The 21,978-nt window shown below is 36.9% G+C and overlaps 1 long non-coding RNA gene across 1 annotated transcript; it reads right to left on the bottom strand.

Annotated features, from left to right (window-relative positions):
- Nucleotides 1-15,779: 15,779 nt before the first annotated feature.
- LOC145590724 (uncharacterized) lies at nucleotides 15,780-17,385 on the bottom strand. The gene is made up of 4 exons (XR_014102132.1): nucleotides 16,916-17,385; nucleotides 16,806-16,824; nucleotides 16,377-16,631; nucleotides 15,780-15,879 (listed from the first exon to the last, which is right to left on the bottom strand). It is a non-coding gene; the product is annotated as an uncharacterized LOC145590724 (long non-coding RNA).
- Nucleotides 17,386-21,978: the final 4,593 nt, after the last annotated feature.

The raw sequence follows: 21,978 nt of genomic DNA, 5'->3' as shown, positions 1-21,978 counted from the left end.
AATTATCAATAGTTTAAATTCGAATAAAGTGTAATCACTACTATGTTTTTTTTTTTAATTATTATCTAGTTCAATGATGCTTTATGTGTTTAAATTTTGAATGGAATAAAAATGAGCTGTATTTTTTTATATGACCGAATCATAAAGATTGCCTACGTATTCGTATCGCGAAATCAGGTTTTTGCATAGTTCTTGCAAAATTATTATATATATATTTTTTTTTATTAAAAATTTCTCTTTAATTCCCTTTGTAGAAATTAAATGAAAAATTGATCAAACTTTGTTCAATAATTTTAAATCAAAGTTTAATTTTTGTTTTCCGAGTATGCAATGTTTTGAGACACGCCCTCTTTTTTATCGCTAGTAAAAATCGTAATTTTACTCAAGCGTAAAATTTTGGGTTCGTAGTTCGTCATCATGTGGTGCGCGCAACATCCAAGGTTGCGCGTGCCTGCCGCGTGTGCAACTGATTTAGTTGCGCGTGACATCCGCGCGCAACTGTTTTAGTTGCGCGCGACACTTGTGCTACAAGTGTTAATTTTTTATAGTCGTATTATTACCCCCCAAGTGTGAAGAGTTTTTCGTGATGTTCGAAAAACTTTGAACACTTTGAATGGTATATGCTTTTTTTTAATTACCCCCCTCCCAAGTGTTATGAACTTTACCGTGGTATTCGATAAAGTGCATAACACTTAGAATCTTTATTTGAATGCTAAAAAAAATTATTGTTTAATGAATGAACGAGTTTATCCGGATTTCATATGTAATATTTTTAAGTCGATCAATGTTTATTAATTGGCGAATTTCATCACCCCCAATATCCATTAATCTGACAGCTCCTCCTGATAGAATTTCAATAACGTGGTAAGGTCCTATCCAATTAGGTTTGAACTTCCCTCTTGGATCGGTTGGTGGACCCCTAACCTCTTTTAGTACAAAGTCACCTTCATTAATATTTCGGGTCGTACCCTTTTGTTAAAATGTCGCGCAATGCGTCGTTGGTAGACTTGTACATGATGTAAAGCTCTTAATCGTCGTTCGTCGAGAAATAAAAGCTCTCCATACCTCGCTCTTACCCATTCAGCTTCAGGTAGCTTAATTTCGAGTACGATGCATAGGGATGATATTTCCAGTTCAACCGGTTGAACCGCGTCCATTCCGAAAACTATGGAGTATAGAGTTACTCCTATTGATGTTCGTATGGATGTTCTATAACCCCATAGAGTGAAGTGTAGTTTATTCGGCCAATCTTTATAAATTTCTGTCATTTTCTTAATGATGACTGCTATGTTTTTATTTGCTGATTCTACAGCTCCGTTCTTTTGAGGCATGTATGGAGATGAGTGATGATGTTTTACTTTATAACGAGCTAAGAGGGTCTCAACTTCTGCTTTGAATTGAGATCCCTGATCACTAATTAGTTCGTGTGGAACTCCATATCTACAAAATATGTTTTGTTCGAGAAACTTTGAGACATGTTTAGAAGTGATATTTACGTAAGAAGCAGCCTCTATCCAGTTAGTAAAGTAATCGATGGCTACTAGTATGTACTCGTGTCCTCCTGAACCTGTCGGAGAAATTTTAGCAATTATGTCAATTCCCCAAGTTGAGAAGGGCCAAGGAAAAGTGAGGTTGTACAGTTCGGATGGTGGGAGATGTTGTAAGTTAGCGAACATTTGGCACTTTAGACATTTCTTGACATATTGTATGCAATCATGTTCCATAATGGACCAATAGTACCCTTGTCGTGAGATTATTTTAGCAAGTAGTTTTCCGTTCATGTGAGGTCCACAAACACCATTGTGAGTGTCTTCTATAAGGCCTTTGGATTCTGGTTGGTCTATACACAATAAGCTTTGACCATTAGGCCCCTTTTTGCATAATAGACCATATTGGGCTGCGAGTGTTCTCAAGGCTCGTTGGTCTTTCGATGAAGTATTTTCAGGATATGTGCCATGAGTAATATATTGGAGGATATGATCATACCAAGGATTGTCTCCTTCGATGTCATTTATTTCCTCTACTGCGTTGCAATACGCTGGTTCTTCTCTTCTATTAACGCATAATGGCATCATATTTAAGTGATCCGGAATGTTGATCATTGAGGCTAATTTTGCTAGCGCATCGGAAAATTGATTATCATCCCTTAGGAGATATTTGAAGTCAATATGTTCAAAATGCTCGATGAGCTGCTCTAGGTGTGCTTGGTATAATATCATTGTGGAGTTCTTTATTTTCCATTTTTTAAGTATATGATTTATTATCAAACTAGAATCTCCATATACCTCTAATTTTTGCACACCTATGGTAGCTGCTGCTTCTAGTCCAATAATGCACATTCACATTCTACAACATTATTAGTAACCTCAAAGTCTAGTTTAACAGAGATTGGAGTATGTGCTCCCTCTAGACTTATGAGTAACACTCCCACACCACATCCTTTTTGATTGGATGCATTGTCGAAGTACATTACCCATTTGTCATCTTGCGTCATGAGAATCTCTTCATCCGAAAGATGAGTAGATTCTGCATGACTTGTTTGAATAGGATGTTGGGCCAGAAAATCGGATATGAATTTCCCTTTTATTGATTTTTCAGTGATATATTTTAGTTCGAATTCGGCCAACATTACCAACCACTTGGATATTCTTCCTTGTATGGGTGGTTGTTCAAACAAATACTTTATCGGATTTTGTTGTGAAATCACATGAGTAGTGTGTGGTAGCATATAATGTCGTAATTTTTTAGTTTCCCACATTAATCCTAAACTTGTTTTTTCCGAGGTGCTATATTTTGTTTCATATTAAATGAACTTTTTAATTATGTAATATATTGCTCAACTTTTTCTACCTCTTGTGCTAACATGGCCCCGTAGGCCGTGTCTGTGAATGTGATGTATAGCTTAAGAGGTAGTTTGGGAACTGGTGGTGCTAAGACTGGTGGAATTTTGAGATAATCTTTGATTTTCTCAAAAGCCTTTTGGCATTAATCGTCCTATTCATGCTTTTCCTCTTTTTTCAATTTTTGTAATTATTGGCTCACAAGTCATTGTCAATTTAATTGATAAATCGACTTATGTACTGTAGTTTACCAAGGAATCCCCTAATTTCTTTTTCCGTTTGAGGGGGAGGCATATCAACAATTGCCTTAATTTTAGAGGGATCGATCTCAATACCGCGTGTGCTTACTACGTATCCGAGTAACTTGCCAGAAGTTACTCCGAAGGCGCATTTTTGTGGATTCAATCGCATTTTATATTCTTTTATGCGAGTGAAGAATTTGCGTAAAGCTTTTGATGTGTCCCATTCTATCTTTGGACTTTACAATCACATCATCCACATACACTTCTATTTCTTTATACATCATATCATGTAAGAGAGTCATAGTTGTTCTTTGGTACGTAACTCCTACATTTTTTAGACCAAATGGAATGACTATATAGCAATATGTACCCCAAGGGGTGATAAAGCATGTCTTTTCTTCGTCTTCTTTTTCCATTAGAATTTGGTTGTAACCTGCGTATCCATCCATAAAGGATAACATCGCATGTTCACCCGTGTAATCTACCAATATGTCAATATGAGGTAGAGGAAAATCGTCTTTAGGGCTAGCCTTGTTGAGGTCCCTAAAGTCGACACACATGCGAACTCGTCCATCCTTTTTAGGGACTGGGACGATGTTCGCTACCCATTCTCGGTAATTACATATGCGAATGAAACCTGTGTCTAATTGCTTTTGTACTTCTTCTTTTATTTTCAGAGCGACATCAGGTTTCATTCGTCGAAGTTTTTGTTTTACTGGTTTAGAAGTAGGGTTCAAGGGAATGGTATGTTCCGCAATTTCCCTATCTATTCCAGGCATGTCCTTGTATGGCCAAGCGAACACGTCTTCGAATTCTTTGAGCGTTGATATGAGGATCGATTGCTCTTCCGGATTTAAAGTTAAGCCAATTTTGACTTCCCTTTTGTTCTCATTAGTTCCTATATTAATTGTTTCAATTTCTTCAATTATAGGGTTCTTTTGTTCTCATTCATTCATTAATTCAACCAATTTCTTAATATTATCATCTTCATTAAATTGATTATTATAGCATTCAAAAGATTCAAGAGAAGGCATATACTCGGAATTAGAGCTCATATTATTGAAATCAAAAGAAAGTACATCAAGAGAAGAATCCTTTTTGGGATCTTCGTCCTTAGAACTAGAAAATAAACACTCGGTAATGGCCATAAGGCCTAAATTTTCAGCTTCCTTGAAATCTAAAGTGGACTCAACGTCAGATTTTTTAAACATCTACATTCGCCAGTGATGATTTCCAGTTTATCACCTTTATGATTGGTCCATTTGAATGCTTTCCTCCACCCATGCTCAAAGGTCTCATTAGAAGGGGTGATCAACGAGGTTGGGTCAAAAGCTTCATCTTGGATGGCGTTTTGATTTGTAGCAACATGGTTTTGCTCTAGTCCAAATAGCAAGTTGAATGCTTGCCTATCATAGCACCCTGGAGTTGGGTGTTTTGATTGAACGATTTCGAAATCGTCGTTCAAGAAGTAGCAATCGTTGAATATTTCGAATCCAGGCTTCTTGATACCTTCTAGAACTAGTGGTTCTGGAAAGTCATAGCATGGGTAATCTTCTCCCTCCCTAATGAATTGTCCATTGAGGGTTTGATTGTAGGATGGGATTAAAGTGATTATCCCTTTCTTATTGTTGTCTCTACGTGCTTTGATTTTAGCATCATGAGATCCTAGTTCTTCTTTGGTTGGTTTGTATCCCAATCCAAAAGAGAAGCTTTTCTTTGGGATAGGAAGTAAGAGAGACTTCTTCAATCCTATTCCCAAGGGCATCCCTGGAAAGTAACTACTCTTAAATAAGATGTTGTTTACTATTGGGGTGGAGTATCGATAAAGCTTGAATGGTTCTTCAAGGCTTTCTTCCATTTCTAGTGTGCAAATTGCCTCTGCGGCGAATCCCCACATGTCCTCTTCATCATTATCATGGTTTATTTCTAGAAGTGATTGATCGTTTATTGCTATTTTGAGAGGAGAAGCATGTATAGTCATAGGAAGACCTTGATAGTTCCACCTAATTATTTGATGAAGTGAGGATGGTATTGCACCAAGCTCATGTATCCAAGGACATCGAAGAAGAAGATTGAATGTAGGTTTAATGTCCATGAAATGAAATTCAACCATCTTTTGAATTGGGCCTGTGGTAATTGGTAGCTTAACAGTTCCACACACCGTTCTCCTCGAGTTGTCATAGGCCCTAATGCTTTGTGTTGTCGATTGGAAGTCTTTTTCTGGATTAAGGCCTAGATATTTTTACAGTCCGTAATGGGAATACATTTACAGCTAACCCATTGTCCACCAAATTAAGAGGGATCTTGTATCTCTTGCACCCCACAGTTAAGTATAATGCATTGTTGTAAGTAGTGTTTTTTTAAGGCAAATCATCACTAGTAAAAATGAATGATTTGTCGGATTCTCGCTAGTAAGCAAGCTAACGAGATCCTAGGGAGTTATGTCTGTACTTACAAACAAAGCCGTTAGAGCGTTCATAAGAGAATTCCTATGTTCTTTAGAAGTACTTAGGAGTTCCCAAATGCTAACATTCACCTTGGATTAGCGAAGTTGTTTGACCAATGGATCTTCCACCTCAAGTGGAGGTGGTATTGAATTTTGAGCTTGACCTTGAGTTTTATTTTGAGTGGTCGAAGATCCATTTGGTGGTGCGTGATAAACTCGCCCAGATCGAGTTAGATGATCTATCTCATATGGGTTAGTTGTAGGACTCGTGAACCAACTTTCTTCTAGAGGCTTTGAGTGTGCCTCCATTTCAAGATGTTCCATGAGTTGTGCTTGATGCCATTGTTCATCCAAGGAGAGATTTGATAAATCTTGTGATTTCCCCAAGAAATGATCCCAATCAAGCGCTCCACTTGTCTCATTTTGTAGATAATGTGGAGGTGGGACGGCGGCGTACTTAATTAGAGACATATAAGTCTTGAAAGTCGTCATCCCATTATCCACACACTTCGTTAGTTGCCCCTACGAGTGTTGTGGTTAGAGGCTTCCCTATAGGTGTGATATAGTACGTCCAAAGGATTGAACGTATTACTTCCCATATGTTCTTTATCAATGTAAAATGCCCCTATTGGGGATACATTATTGTTGGGCTTAGGCTTGGGAATTCTCCCATCGTCTACTAGATCTTGCACCTTGTGCTTTAGGACATAGCAACGTTTAGTATCATGCCTAAAACCTATATGATAAGTATAATAAGCATTGCCATCCCATTGGGCGTATCATTTTTCTGGTGGAATGGGTGGCGTTGGCCCTATTGTTGCAAGTAAACCCTTTTCGCTTAATTTTTCTAGCAACTCTTTGTAACTCACAGGGAATTGTGTAAATTTTCTTTCATTTGTCCATCTTATTCGAGGATCATTACTGTGATATTGAGTCGTGCTATTGTATTGCGTAGAACTCGTAAATACATCAATAGAGGATGAAGTGTTATCATTCCCCTTTTTGTAGTTATTCTTAGTTTGATGATGATGAGGCTTATTTGCTTTTTCTTTAGCACGATCAACTTCAATCCTAGTAGCCACATAATAGACCTTTTGAAAAGTATCTAAACCAAGGTAGCGTAGATCTTTGTTGTACTTTTCATGACAATTGTCAATGAACTTTTGTACTAACTCGAGTTCAGGTGGCCTTTGGGCAAGGTGAGCCGTCTTTTCTCGCCATCTGCCACAGAAAGCAAGGAAACCTTCATCGTCGCCTTACTGAAGCATTTCAACTTCACGTAGAGTCGATTTGAACTCTACGTTATTCTCATATTGGGTAATGAAAGCTGAGACTACATCTTCCCATGTTGTTTTGAATTTTTGATCTAGCCATAGTACTACTCTCTTGGGGTTGGGTCTAGAGATAAAGGAAAAGTCAAAGAATAAAGCTTAGGATCAACTCCCTTTAGTGCCATAGTGCCAGTAAAACACATTAAATGGTTTTGTGGATTATTAGTCACCTTGAATATTGGCAAATCCGTAGCTACGAACTTTTCTGGTAAAGTAAGTCCTGTAGGAGGAGAAAACTTTTCTGCGTCGAAGTACTTTTTCCCCATTATAGAACGAAGAACAAGCTTCTCCAATGACTTTTCTTTGATGGATAGTTGTTCCATCTTTTGTTGCAAGGCTAAAGTTTCGGCATTTTTCTTTTCAGCCTTTTCAAGTTTCTTAGTTCTTCTCTCCTCGACCTCTTGAGCCTTTTCTTCTCTCAAACGAGCAATCTCTTCTTGAAGTTGCTCTATAGTTGACATTGTTGTTGGACTAGAACTAGTTGTTGAGGGAAGGTGGTTTGAAAGGGGTGGATTGTTTGATGGTAAACGTAGAATGTAAGCGCTCGGGAGACTTCATTCCCAAGCTTGAAAACCGGCCCTAAAAGAAGTACGAAAGGATAAGTAACTCGATACGCTTGTTTAGGAGACAAAAGAAGAAGAAAGAACGCAAGATATATTCGAACGGATAACATCACCTTTAAATAATTCTTCAATGAAGATATTGTTTAAACGAGCCAATTTGTTTTTCGAAAAATCAAAAAGGCTCGTAACAGTAGGCGCGCTCAAGTAACCAGGTTGCGCGGGGAAGGCACGCGCATCCCTGGCTCTTGCGCTGGACGTGGTCGCACAACTCAACGAGTTGCGTGCGCCACCTGCTCGTGTAACTTTTTTAATTCGAGCAGTTCTTTTTTGTTTTGTATTTCATCATTTTTTATTTGTTTTTATGTTACCCCTCGAATACAACTCAAAATTACGAAGGGACAACTTCATAATTGCGAACCTAAACCAAGTTAAAAGAAAGAAAAAAGCTATCCTAAACACGTCACACATAGTCATATAATCACATAAGCATACAATAAGCCAAAGTTCACACAATGCCATTCTAAGGTCATAAGCTTGGGTGTCCAAAGGTACCATATCTTAAGGAACGATGCACAAATCAATCACTCAACGTGTTGACTCATGACATAGCCCTCCCAACATTTTGTTGGCAATATGGGTGGGATGATTGTTATTGATTTCGGGATAGAAGCCTAGTGTTGGAAACCCCTAGTCAATGAGCTAATCCCCAAAGGTTTAAGTGTGCTATGATTATGCATGATGCAATGTTGCCTGTTTGGCTTTTACTTTTGTGAAAAAGGAAGATATTATGTGTTCGAGTCTCGCTCTCTAACTAGAGATTATCCAAGTTAATTCTCCTTACAACCCATAGGTAACCTAGTGTTGGAAACCTTAGACCATAACTAAGAACTAATCTTGTAACCTCTAAGTCCCCAGTGGAGTCGCCACTGTAAGGAGGGTGTTCCCATCGTAGGGGATCTTTCTCCTTAAATGCCCATGGCCCTTTAAAAGCCTAGTATTTTACACTTGTTATGGTGCATTAGGATTTGAATTCCTGATTGTTTGGGGGACCTTGAATTAGAAATGATCCTCTCATCACGCTTTTTTGTAAGAAACAAGTAGGAGTCGCCAATGAGTTTTAGGAAAACTCATAAACCTCGTTCATGCCTTTCTCCCAAGTAGAGTTCAAGGGATAATTAGCACGAATCATAAGTTTACCCATGCCCATTGGTCTACGTGTACCAGAAATGAGTTCGGGAGCGAGGGTACTAAAATAACGTTCCTTTTAGGGAGGAATCGCTATTTTAGTCCTAGTTACGGCCTCTACTAGCTCTTCCTTTTTCACAATTTCATCACCAAACAATATATGCAACGCGATACCTAAAACTAAGTTAGTTGATTTTATTTACACGCATTGATCACGTAGGAATTACATTGCAAAGTCGTTATTCTTTATTTAATTCAAATTCGTGAAAAGAACAAAATAAACAAGATTCGCCTTGGCTTAAGTGATCAATCAACAATTAATTATTCAATTCTATTCTTATTTAATGCAAGATACTATGTGGAATTGATTAACTAGAAATCCGTAAAGTGATCAAACACCACTAATTAATTAATTAAAGTTGTTTAAAACAATAAAATAAAGGTGATTGGTCTAAGTGCTCGAGAATTTTCCACTTCTCTTTGCTAGATCTTCGTTTAGAACACTTATGGACTCCCTCTTGTTCGGGAACCTCCACCGTAGTAACAAATATTAAAGGAGGCGAGTGTTTAGGAGAAGAGGGTTTGGTAGTACACAAGTTCACAAAGTTTCTGCCAGAGTTTTTGGTTGATTTCTATTTGTTTGAGCCTCGTATTAGGCCCCTATTTATAGGGAATGGGTACGATTAGGGTTTTGAGCATTCTGCCGCAACAGGTGCCGCGCGCATCATAATGGGTTGCGCGACATCCTAGCGCAAGTGAATTAGTTGCCCTGCTATAGGCAGCGCAACTAATTGTCTTGCGCGCGGTATTATGGTAAGATTCGATTTCATATTTTTATGAAATTCTGAATATTCCGCAAGCACATCACTAGCAGTTGCGCTGGGTGTTGCGTGCAACCTTGTGAGTTGCACGTGCCAGACCAGCGCGACTCATTGAGATGCACGCGGATTTATTTGTGGCAGTATTAATTTTAGCCTAGGCGCCCCTAAATCCGTCATTTTTAAGGTTTAAGCTTGGGCTTAAGCCTAATTATGATCGGGCTTAGTTGATTGGACCTTAATGCTTCTATTTTTGGGTAAGGCTAGTTTATTTTTATGTTCTTGCAATTCAATCAGTTATCCATAAGTGTTCTTCACGTTAATCCAACACGAAGATGGTTTTATTTATCGTCATTGCACTTCCTGCCGGGACAGGAGGCCAAAAGTAGATGTCTATAGGGAGCATAACGCGCTTTGCGGTGCTTTAGGCTACGGGTGTGACACTTGGCATGGGCCACGGCTATGCGTGCGACCCTTCACTAGGGACCTATGCCCCGGTGCCTAGCACACCAAGCCGAGAGGTTTGATTTTAGGCACTTTGGGGTTTTGGGGCAATGTTATTTTGCGCTTTTTGCCGATTTTATATTAATTAATTTAATTAAGTTTGTTTATTTTAATTATTTTGAGGCTAGGCCTCGGTTTTGAGCAGCACTTGTAAAATTTTATTTTGGCAAAATTTTGGGTTTACCGGCTTAATTAATTGGGTTAATTAAGTTGGACGTGGAATTTAGTGGGAGCTTCAATTTTTAATTGCACTTAACCACATAATCGGTTAAACAAGTTTGACTAATTTTAATTAGGCGCATTAATCGGATTAACCACCTAAATCAGCTACTAGTTTACGCGTGTTGATGTATTGTTACTTGTTTATCGTTATATAATGCATGGACCATTCACATATAGTGAATGGATGAATGGAATGTATATTCTCTCACAGGTTTTAAGAAATGGCAACTAGTAGGGCCTAATTAGGATAGAAAATATGGACTGCGTTCCGTGCTGTATTTTTTTAAATCTAAATATGGTTTGCAAACCGTTGCATATATTTGTATTTTGTTATTTAGATTAGTCCTAATCGTAGATACTAGTAGTTACATAATTTTGGTTATGTCTTGAAGACGAAGGTTCTTGGAAGGCAAAGCCATGAAGTTGCAAATCAAGACCCTTGAAGACTTGAAGACTCAAGGGGTCATGCTAGTTGTCAAATGCATCATTTACTTATGTTTTTGATATGTATATATTTATGCTTATATATATGAATGATATGTTAGATGCATGTCTAGAATTTCGAATGTTGTGATGATTAATTAAGTTCACTTAAATCAACCAACATAGAAATCCTGGGTCCCTAAAATATTGAGTAAAACTTGCCATTCCAAAACAACACTTATTGACTTAATGAGAGTAGTGATAGGCTACGCCAAAGCAAGGCATCACTATTATTCCTAGGAACGTAAGGCGTACCGGGTATGAATATTTGTTTTGGTTAGACTCAACGATATGATTGATGAAACTTTGTTATACGGCGCACTAGATGCTTAATTATTCCTAACAAAGTACATAGGTCAAAACACTTAAAGAAACAGTTCTTAAAGATTATGAGATGAAGTATGATAATAAATATAGGATTCGAGGAACAAAGAAAAGGAATAAATTTCATTTCTACCAAGAGTTCATGTTATTGTACTAAACTTAGCAACTCATCATCTTAACAATTATCGGATGCTGCTTGAGTGTTCCACTTTGAAAATGACCTCAAATCATTGAAATAAAGTTAAGCTATTAACTTACAAGCTTAGAATGAAGCAAGAAGTGGTACATCAGTTGTAAGGTCGTATGCTTTGTTTAAAGACCTTTTAAGCTAAGGCTGGAACAAATAAATGGATATTATGTTCCATAATCAGCAAACAATCCGTTTACACACGGAAAAGACTCACATTCGCAGTAAAGAGCAATAGTTGCGAATTTATTTGAATGGCATGGTTATCCAAGCCATGAGTCAAGAATGCTTGATTATAAACAAACATTTCCCTAACATGAAAACTCACAAAGTTAAAATCATGGGCATGATTTGTGTTTCGAACATCTTTAGCAATGTCACATTAACAAGAACGTACTCAAGGCTATATAGGCTCTTGATTGTTAATCGATTCGGAATCGTTCTAAGACAAGCAAGTCTTACTTGTTAAACACCGACAAATTAAAGAGCTACTGTTCTTGGCATAGACAATTCACTCCAAACGCTAAAGAAGATTCAATTACTTCAACATTTCACAAAGAATTTGAAAGAATATGGCTATATTCATTTAATGTGAACAAAGTTGACCTTGAGTAGCTCAGAAGTTCAGTGAAGTATAGAATCGAATTGGCATGATATCAAAAACATCTAAATTAGATCGAGCGATATTTGCTTAAGCCAAGTGTGACCATCTCAAAGTTATGAAATTGAAATTTTCATAAATAACTCCACAAAGAACATAGTGTGTCTTCACGAAGACCTCGATGCCATTTAAAAATGACTCGAACGATGATGGATCACATCCCTTCCTATAAAACACTTAAATATTTGCACAAATGACTAATGTTACACTAAACAAAATGTCGATGCTAAGAAAGGACACCATATTCAGTTATAGATAGAATTAACTTATAAACGTCTTTTCAAGTATATGTCTAAGGCTCTTAGCCTTATTGGGAGCTCACTTGCTCAGAGGGAGCTAAGTGGCTCAGTGGGAGCTCACCGGCTTAACAAGAGCTAAATGGCTCAGTGGGAACTTAATGGCTCAATAATGGCTAAGATAGCTCAAGAGAGAGCCAACTATTTGTTTCCCAACCAACTTTTACCTAAAGACAATATACATGTCTCTTTGTAAGCATACAAGCGAGACTATAGGAATTAACTCCAAAACCTAATTGAGAACATAATGTTTGTTGCTCTACGTGGTGTCTTTCTGGAAAGTAACACATTTCAAAAATGCCAAGTGGGAGGAAAATGAACTCGATGACCATCAAGATTAGCAACAAACTAGAACTGAGAATCTCGGAAGACTCAAAAAGGCTTCATGAGAATGATTAATCAAGAATACTTAAAGGACTTTACACGTGCCTTCAAAGAGAATTCATTTCTCACAAAACATCAGAAATGATGGAGTAAGATCAACATAATCAAAGGGCTTTGAAAGCGCCTTGAAGCTCAGTTTTTGATGCAATTACCCCTTATAGGTATAGAATTCCAAAAAAGGCTTGGATTGAATCCTATAAATTTTCTATTAAGTTAGAAATAAACCTAAGACTACAAGCATACTATTTACTATTAGATGGTAAGGGAATAGTGTCTTGTAAATTAGCTACGACAAATCCAAATTCCGAATAATGGTTAGAGGCCATAAAATCCGAAATAGACTCCATGTTTGAAAATCATGTTTAAAGCTTGATTAATTTGCATGAAGGGTGAAAGACCCATCGATTGCAACTAAATTTTCACGAAGAAAACTAAAAAATGTGGAAATGTATATGCATACATAGCTAGATTGGTTGAAAAGGATAAAATTAAATTCATGAAGTTGATTTTAATAAAAAAAACCTATTCACTAATCGGAATGCTAAAGTCTTTTCGTGATTATTCTAGCAAAATTGCACACGTGAAATATGTCAAAATAGATACCAAACCCGCCTTCCTAAAATACGATTTTGGAAGTGACTATGAAAATACTGTAAGGGTTTTGAAAATATAAATAATGCTAGATTTGAGAGCAAGTTAAGGAAATCCATTATGGGATTGAAGGAAGTATTGCATAAAGGAATTGGAACGTGTTTTCTCATAAAGTTAATAAAAGGATTGGCATATGAAGAAATATAAAAATTCTTATGGATAAGAAGTTTAGTGGGAGTAAGAGTCAATTTTGTAAGGTCCAACAAGAAGTTTATGAACTCTGTTGTAAATTAACTATCAAATGTTAAATTCTTAAATTTGAAAGTATTTTCGACAATAGACCAAGCTAAAGGCGACGACACTTAGTACATATTGGGAATTAAGATTTATTGTATAGACTTAATAAAATGTTTGAACAAATAAAGGAATTTACCGTGGTAAATATGAATTGAAGGACTTTGAAAGGCCTTCGACCCATATGTATAAAACTAAGTAACTGTTTGAACTAAGTATGAGCTATGCTAAATACTAATTCAAACAAGAAATACTCTAGTGGAGACTTTCAACCGTATTACATAGCAAACAGTTTAGCAAGACTCGATGAAATTGGATGAGCTAAAAGGTCACATAATTGGAATAAAATTGAGAATAATTTTGCAATTCAAACCATCATGTATGCTATGGAATCGTCACACAATTCATATGTTTAGAGCATGAAAAAATAAAGTACTAATCAAAATAAATCTAAGTCATGGATCATTAGATTATGATCAAGAACATCCAAATTACTTGAATAAGTAAAAGGGATGGGTTCTTAATGCATGGAAACAAATGTAATTTGAGAATTGGTGTTGCAAGCTAAGCACATCCTTAGCAAGGATCAAGATCCTTAACGAGGAAGCCATTTATAAGAACGAGCTAAAATGCGCTGTGGCTTGAGAATGGTATTATAGACGTGCATCTATGTGTAATTAATGTGCGGAAATTTAAGGTAAATTTCCATGATCACAAGTGACTAGGGTATCCTAAATTACTGTGACTTGTTTGGAATAAAATCCAAGCAAAGCACCATTAGGAAGTCTACTGAAATATATGTTGAGAATATTGTTGTTTCCTTAGAAAGCTGTTCAATGGAAAGTTCGTTATTGAACGTTAATGATTGTAGGTTGTCAAGTTGAAGATCTCAAATCATGAAAATGAGTAGGAGCCATAACTTGGACAATAAATCCTAAATCACATATAATCCATAACACTCTCAAATCTTATCATCTTATTATGAAAGTGATCGATAATGAAAATGCTGGGATTTGCAAAGTAATTATAACTAAACCTATGCAATAAGTGAACGACAACATTCACAATTGCACGAAAGAAATCAAGCATATTAAATATGGGTGTGATTTCTATAAATGTTTTATAAAGAGTATTACTCTTAAAACATTTGGGAAAACCATTTATCATAAGATGAAACAATGTAAAGTTTCGTAGTGGAATAAAAATTTTCTAATTATTCCACAAAACTATTTAATTGTGGTTTAGAATTAAATTATGAGTCCATTTGATTTTGAGAATATTCAAAATAGGGTGTCAAGACCAGTCTTGGATAAAGAAACACCTATTAAGTGAATATTGAATATTGTAATCGAAACTTATCCCTAATCGAGGTCATTTAAAAGATGGACGATTAATGACCACTTGAGATTCGTGTGTAGTTTGATTTATAGCACTGTTTCTTTGTGCTACAAGGACATGATTGCCATAAATCATTTGCACAAGTATTAGTTTTGAACTATATCGGATCGACCTATGAGAATACTTTAAGAGATTTAAAAATCGTCATAAGTATACTTCTCATCATGGCTAACAGAACCTTTTTTCCTCGACCATGAGTATTGTGAGTTCTCTTGTTTGAGTACTAGTCCATTTTGATGTTCGTCAAACGTCTGCCGTACATGGGGATTATAACGGCAACACTCAGGCGGCTAAGTCCTCTTAGTAAGAGAAGCTAACAGTACAAGGCTGGGAATGTCACCCTATTAACAATAGGGAACATGTCTTTGTTGTTTACAAGGCCTCTAGAAGAGCGAGACTGTGAAAATGCATGGCCGTGCTCAGATTGATTTTAAGAAATCATCTGCTAATTGACAGTCGAACTCAGATTTCAAGAAACACATCTAGACGTAGTAAGGATCACGAATAATCTTACATTAAAGTTCATGAGGAGACATTAAGTGACATAGGAAATAGCACTAGTAGAAAAAAGAAGATTGACATCGGTTCAAAACCCCTCAATGCCACCGATTTTGAACCGTTGAGTATTTGAGGGATGCCAATTCTTTAATAAAAAGCCACCGGTTCAAAACCGATGCCATTACATGTATTTTGTTTCCTGCAATAATAATAATAATAATAATAATAATAATAATAATAATAATAATAATAATAATAAACCATGTATATCGGATATTAATTCTGCCATTATATAATTATTATTAATAATTATATTTAATAGTAATTATAATAAGAATAATTTTTAAATTTAAATAATAACAATAATACATAAATATATATATATATATATTTATTTATTAATAATCCCAAATGCAACACAATAAATAAAAAGTGTCATATACATATATACAAATAATACTAATTATTTAATAATGTAGTTAAAAAGTTAACAAATATAAATTCAAATAGAAGTGACATTTACAAATTAAAGGTGATGAAAGATGCTAACATGTCTTGAACTTCATTAAGTTCCTTGCTTGTCAATGGACCTTCCTTTTGTACCTTGCAAAACTTGGAATACATAAAAATTATGTTAGAATTATTTAATTAGGTTAAACATTATGTACGAACTATTTGTTTCTTATAACATGTCAATGTTACCTAGTCTTAGGTGTCTAAGGCTTGAAATCACATCAAAAGAGCATTTGACTAAGTTTTAAGACGCATTTTATCAAAAATGGCCCAAGTATGGCCTATATGACTTCTACTTTGCCCATTTTCTACATTTCTTATCAAATGAACTATTTTTTTCTCATAACATGTCAATTTTACCTAGTTTTAGGTGTCTAAGGCTTGAAATCACATCAAAAGAGCATTTTATTAAGGTTTAGGACGCATTTTATCTAAAATGGCCCAACTAAGGCCTATATGACTTCAAATTTGCCCATTTTCTACATTTCTTATAAAATGAACTATTTTTTTCTCATAACATGTCATTATTACCTAGTCTTAGGTGTCTAAGGCTTGAATCACATCAAAAGTGCATTTTACAAAGTTTTAGGACGTACCTTATCAAGCTGTAGATTGTCCGTACAATGAGTCACTATGTCAAGCATGAATCTCATCACATACAGGACACAATCAACACCATTATCTTGTTGTGAACATTAGCATACGAACAAATCACATGAGTCAAACATGCATAGCAAATTAGCTATAATTTACCCAATGTTTATAAGATAATCACAATATCGTGTGGCATTACCATCGGTGATTTCCATGTAGGACCCTGAGGAGCACGACAATATAGCTTCTTCACAACACTGTATGAAAGTAAATTCAAATTTCATTAGTCGTCTGATGTCTAAATGATTTGGGTAATGATAATCAACACTAAGTAGCTATATTTATTTTTACAGTATAGCCTTCACGAACAACTTCTTTGTTGATCGAGCTGAATTAAGGTGAAAGATTGTGTTATGGGAAAAACAAATTACCATGAGGGTCCAATGCATCCTACATAAATTCACAATACACAAACAAATCAATAATTAGGAGTCAACATATAATATGGGGAAGCAATTGAATTTGACATGGTTAGACATACTCATCATAACATGGGGCGAATATGAACTTGTCTCCCGCACGCACTGATTCCTTGATACTATGTTCAACATAATACATCACGTCAAGTTTGTTGCCTAAGATTCTAGTAGTGGATATCTGCACGAGGCATAACCACCCAACTTTACAAGGAGAATTAGTGTCACTTAATTTCTCCTGCAGTGCTCTGCGTGCATGAACATTGAAAAATTAATGGAAATATGAAGGATAATCACCACTAATCTGAATAACATAATTTTCTTGGTCGTTTATGTCATTTTCTAAAACAGGTCTAAGAACACTAAAAGGTGCTGAATCGTCAAACGTATCATATTCGTCCTCATCCTCAACATCTCCAATGCCTAGGATTCTTCTTTTGCTAGCTAGCACAATAGATCATTTTGAATCGACTGGGTCAGTTACATAAAACACTTGCTTAGCTTGAGACGCTAGGATGAATGGGACTAGACTATTTGCCTGCTCTCCGTGATCTTCGTGCGATCGGGACTTTTGATTGGGCAGCTTCGCCAATGCTGACTTCCTGCTGGGGTTGCAACTCGCCTGTCATCAGCGTATCTTTGATAAGGAGGTCACACTCTCTACCTTCTGGAGGGTTGTAAAGGTATACTCCATTCCTCTTGGCAATAGGTTTCTTTTGATTTTAGCTTTTGCCGATATTTTGGTGTCGTTACAGGTGTGGTTCTACGAGTATATGCCATCTTTGGTGCCAGCCAGGCCTTCACCTTGAGGGCTTCCGATTGCTGCCAGCTGGGGTGGCTGTTATACCGACCAGACTGATGATGTCTTTGTTCGAGAGTCGCTTCTCTCGGCATGCATTACTCGCCATTTTTGTTCACTCTTCTGAATAGGATTCCTACTCATGAGTGTTTGTCTTGCAGGGACCTAAGGTTAACTTCCGTGAATGAGTTGATTTTATCGTCCCCGCGCTAGCTGTTCAGTACACAGCTCAATGACGCTACTTTTAGGAGACGTATGATGTTGTAGTGTATTTGGACGAGAGAGTTGCGATTCAACACTTTTCGGAGTGTTTTGTCGTTCCTACCCGTCCTCCAAGGCATATGATGGATCAAACGGATTTGAGAGTTTTTATGGGTAGGTCTCCAGCTGGTACGGAGTGGCAGCGTCATAGCCATCCGAACCGGAGTTATGGTGAGAGACTTGTGCCGTGGTTGGCCCTACCACCTTACCCGTCAGAGGAGGCGGAGGTATGTTTTGCATCATTTAATTTATTTCCTTTGGTAGCCACCAGGAAATTCTAATCATTTAGATTTTATTCTTACAAGCTGCGGCGACGGCTGCGCATTTTGTACCTCCACTAGTGTCTATTACTTATCAGGGGTATTTCGGCCCGGTTGAGGATATGTTTCCTTTGGCCCCTGAGGCGCGACGCTTTGTGGAAAGGTCGATACCTTGCCACCAGACCTAGGTGAGTAATCCATTATCATTTTGTTTGTATGCATGTTCTTTGACTATTTCTGACTTTTATTGCTGGATAGTTTTCCCGCGAGTTGATGACGAGTATGGCGAGAGGCATGGACGCCTTTCGTTATCAGCTCGTGAAATTGTGTCACCGAGCTAGCTGTCGTCGTGTGAGCGACGGCATGGAGGTATTTCTTTTTTACTCTTATTTTATTTATTTTACTCATTTTTCTTGCATTTTGACTCGGCTTATTTTTCTATTTCAACATGTTCCTCCATCACGTACTCGTACGAGACCCGAAGATCGGACTGAGAGATTCGAGTCTGGCTCGAGGCGTCGTCGCACTTCAACTGGGAACCAGGGTGGTCGAGCGGAGTCGGATCAGACAGTGGTAGTGGAGGGTTTCGAGTCTTCTTCCGAGGGTGCATCGAGGAGGCCGACTAGCCAGGGAGGCGCAACATCAACTCCTTTCGTGGGTGGTGGGACGGACGACGTTGGCTCGTCGTCGCAGCAGCCACGGCAGCCGAGACCTCAACAGGGTGAGCCATAATGGGCTGGCCCTACTCTTTTGCTCCCGACCACTAGTGATCCTGATGCTGGTGAGGGATTGACTCCGCGTACTGTGCAGTTTTTGGATACATTTGGTGTTCCTCCGCAATTGCGTTCTCCGACGCTGTAGTTGTACCTGTATTTTTTATTTGACTTTGTACGACTTTGCTTAATTTGACACTTATGTTAGATATGTTGTATATACATCCTATGATTACTATGTTATTTATCTTTTTATATTTTTATTTTTCATTTTATGTGCATATAAGTGAGTGCTAAAATTATGATTAATTTTTACGCAAAAAAAAATTCCGTCATTTTTATTACTAATGGAGGGTATCCAACTTCCTCCCCCAAAAAGAAAATGAAAAATAAAATTGGGTACGATAAAAAATAAGCTTAAAATTAATTAAACTTAAAATAATCAAAAGGGGATAAGTGTTTGAAAGAAAATTGCCAAAAGTAAGTTTGGATAAGGCTTTGAAAAGAATCAAAACCGTAAAGTCAAAGTACAAATCCGAGTCAAAGTCATATAACACACGGTCAGCTTAGCACGCTATTCTGACGCGGCAAAAATCGAACCATCGCGGCACGGCACCCTTGTCGCAGCACGATAGTCTTATTTCTCTGAATTCTCCTGGGATTCGGTTTTCGTCAGGTTCTGTTTATAAAAAACCCCCAAATTCGTCGATTACAGCATAATTCGAGCAGATTCAAAATATTTAGCTCATTAATTTTCACTCAAAATAGCCATGTCTAAGACTTTTATTGATTTTACTCGTGAGTGGTGTCTGTCTTTGACTGCCAAAGAGAAGAAAGAGTTTGACTTTTTCCACTTGGGGGGTTTATATGGTATTAAGGGGGTAGATCTTGACATCGATTTTATTTATACCACCTTAGAATATTGGGATTCAAGTACCCATTGGTTTAAATTTGGTTATGATGAAATGTGCCCTTTACTGGAAGAATTTGATGTCATTTTTGGCTTCCCATCTTTAGATCTTGTGGTAATTCCTAAGGTGAGTGAATATTATTATAAGGATTTAGAGCGTTTCCTTAACCTTAGAGATAGGGATTTAAAAGATATAGTGCATGGGAATGTAATAAATTTGAAAGAATTTGCACACTTTTATTTTGATAGAGCACGCTCTGAGTCTTTTCATGTCTATAGGAGAAGGGCTTTCCTCTTTTGCATGTTTAGCCAATATCTCCTTAATAGTGGAAACATTCATGAGGGTCAAGCAATTTTAATATCTGTCATGGAGCAAATTGAATTAGGGAGAAATCCAATGCCATTAATTGTTGGAGAGACTATGCTTAGTTTAGATGAACTAAAAAAAGAGATCCGCAAGCATCTCTTAGAAGTTCTCCAATTTTATTTCGGGTAGAAAATCAATACTTTTAATTATAGAAATAAAAATATTTAATCTTGTATAGTAATACTAATTTTTTGCATTGAATATTTGTAGATTTGGCTAATGAAAAGGTTTGAATTAATTAGCCCTCCTGACAAATATCGAAAAGTATACACCAAATTGGTTTTTAAGAAGGAAGAAACGCTTCTTCATAAAAATGGGCCGCCGGGAGTGGAGCAGAATCTTTGAAACTCGCGACTTTGCCATTAAATGGGTTGTTCCATGGTGGAAAATTGAGAAGATGGTTGGTGTCAATAAACAACCTTTTTGCCGTCTTCCAAGTTTGTCTAAATTGACCTTTTACTACCCTTCTAGAGTAAAAAGACAATATGGCCTTGCTCAAACCGTTCTTTTCGGGGATCTTAGTCGCCCTTATGCATTTCCTGTTTCACAAGATATAGAAAGATTTGATTACTATTGGTGTGCCAGACCTTTCTGGGAAGTTGTTACCCAAAAAGTTCATCCTTCTTTGTCTAGAGATGTGAAGCACTGGTTACTTGATAGATCTCAAAAGGACAAGAACAAAGTGCGAAACATGTACAAGACTAGTGTTAAAGATCGTCTAGGAGATAAGAAAATTACTCCTAAAGATCGTCTAGGTGCAAGAATTGAATTCAAAACCCCTATTATGCCTAAGAAGAAAAATACTACTAAGGGCAAGGAGAAAAAAAAAAACTGACTCCACAAAAAAGAAAGTATGGGTTGAAAAGAAACATGGTGTAATGGATATAGGAGAAATTATTGATACTAAGATTGTGTGTAGAACTTCTAAGGAATCCCTATTGGTGAAAGAGATGGATGATGAAGAAGAGGCGGAGAAGAATTGAAAAGGGCCAGAAAAGAGAAAACAGATTACAGCATTGCTTTTACTAACAATTTATTATTCAATTTTTATTTTCAAGTCAATTTTATTTTTAAGCCTTTGTTTTAATTCCATCAATAATGTAATTTTACTTTTATTAATGCAATTTTCAGCTTTTTAAATTAAATTGACCTTTTTATATTGAATATTTTTGTTAAAGCAGTGAAAACAACTTGAATTAATTTCGAAAATTATTCGAGTACGTAAGTCGAAATTTCCCGAAATACACCGAAATTTGCCCAGATTGACGAAAACGAATTGGCGTCAGAATTTTTAATTCATCGCGGCGCGGCAAACCGGTCGCGGCGCAGTGGCTTTGTCGCTATGCGACAGATCCTGTCGCGGCATGCTAGATTGGAATTTCGTGCGTCGTTCGCACTGTGTTGTTGTGTCGACGAGGGAGTGCGAGGTTTGTAAAATTCAAAGTGGCCGCACCCTGTAAAGGGTTGCCTACGTATCCTTTCCTTAGCAATCACGCCAAACGTGGCTCTCTTGAGTATGTTACTCAAGTCATCATGGGTAGAATTTCTTAAGTTGGTCAAGATTTGTCATATTTGAGAATTCTTTACCATCCATATCAGTTAGTTTTGCGGCACCTCTTGATAGGATAGTTTTTACGATATATGGTTCGGACCACTTAGGCCGAAATTTGCCTCTTGGATTGATTTTAACACTAAGTCTCCTATTTTGAGTTTTCTTGTCTTGACCTTTTTATTAAAGTGTCTAGCCATGCGAGTTTGGTAGCATTGAGTATGATGCAAAGATTCTAGTCGTTTTTCATCGAGTAGAATTAGCTCTTC

This window comes from Chenopodium album, chromosome 18 (genome assembly GCF_948465745.1).
Source record: "Chenopodium album chromosome 18, dcCheAlbu1.1, whole genome shotgun sequence".
In the NCBI taxonomy this organism is placed as follows: Eukaryota; Viridiplantae; Streptophyta; class Magnoliopsida; order Caryophyllales; family Amaranthaceae; genus Chenopodium; species Chenopodium album.
Note: the sequence above shows the minus strand (reverse complement) of the source record. Positions and strands in the feature narration are given on the sequence as shown.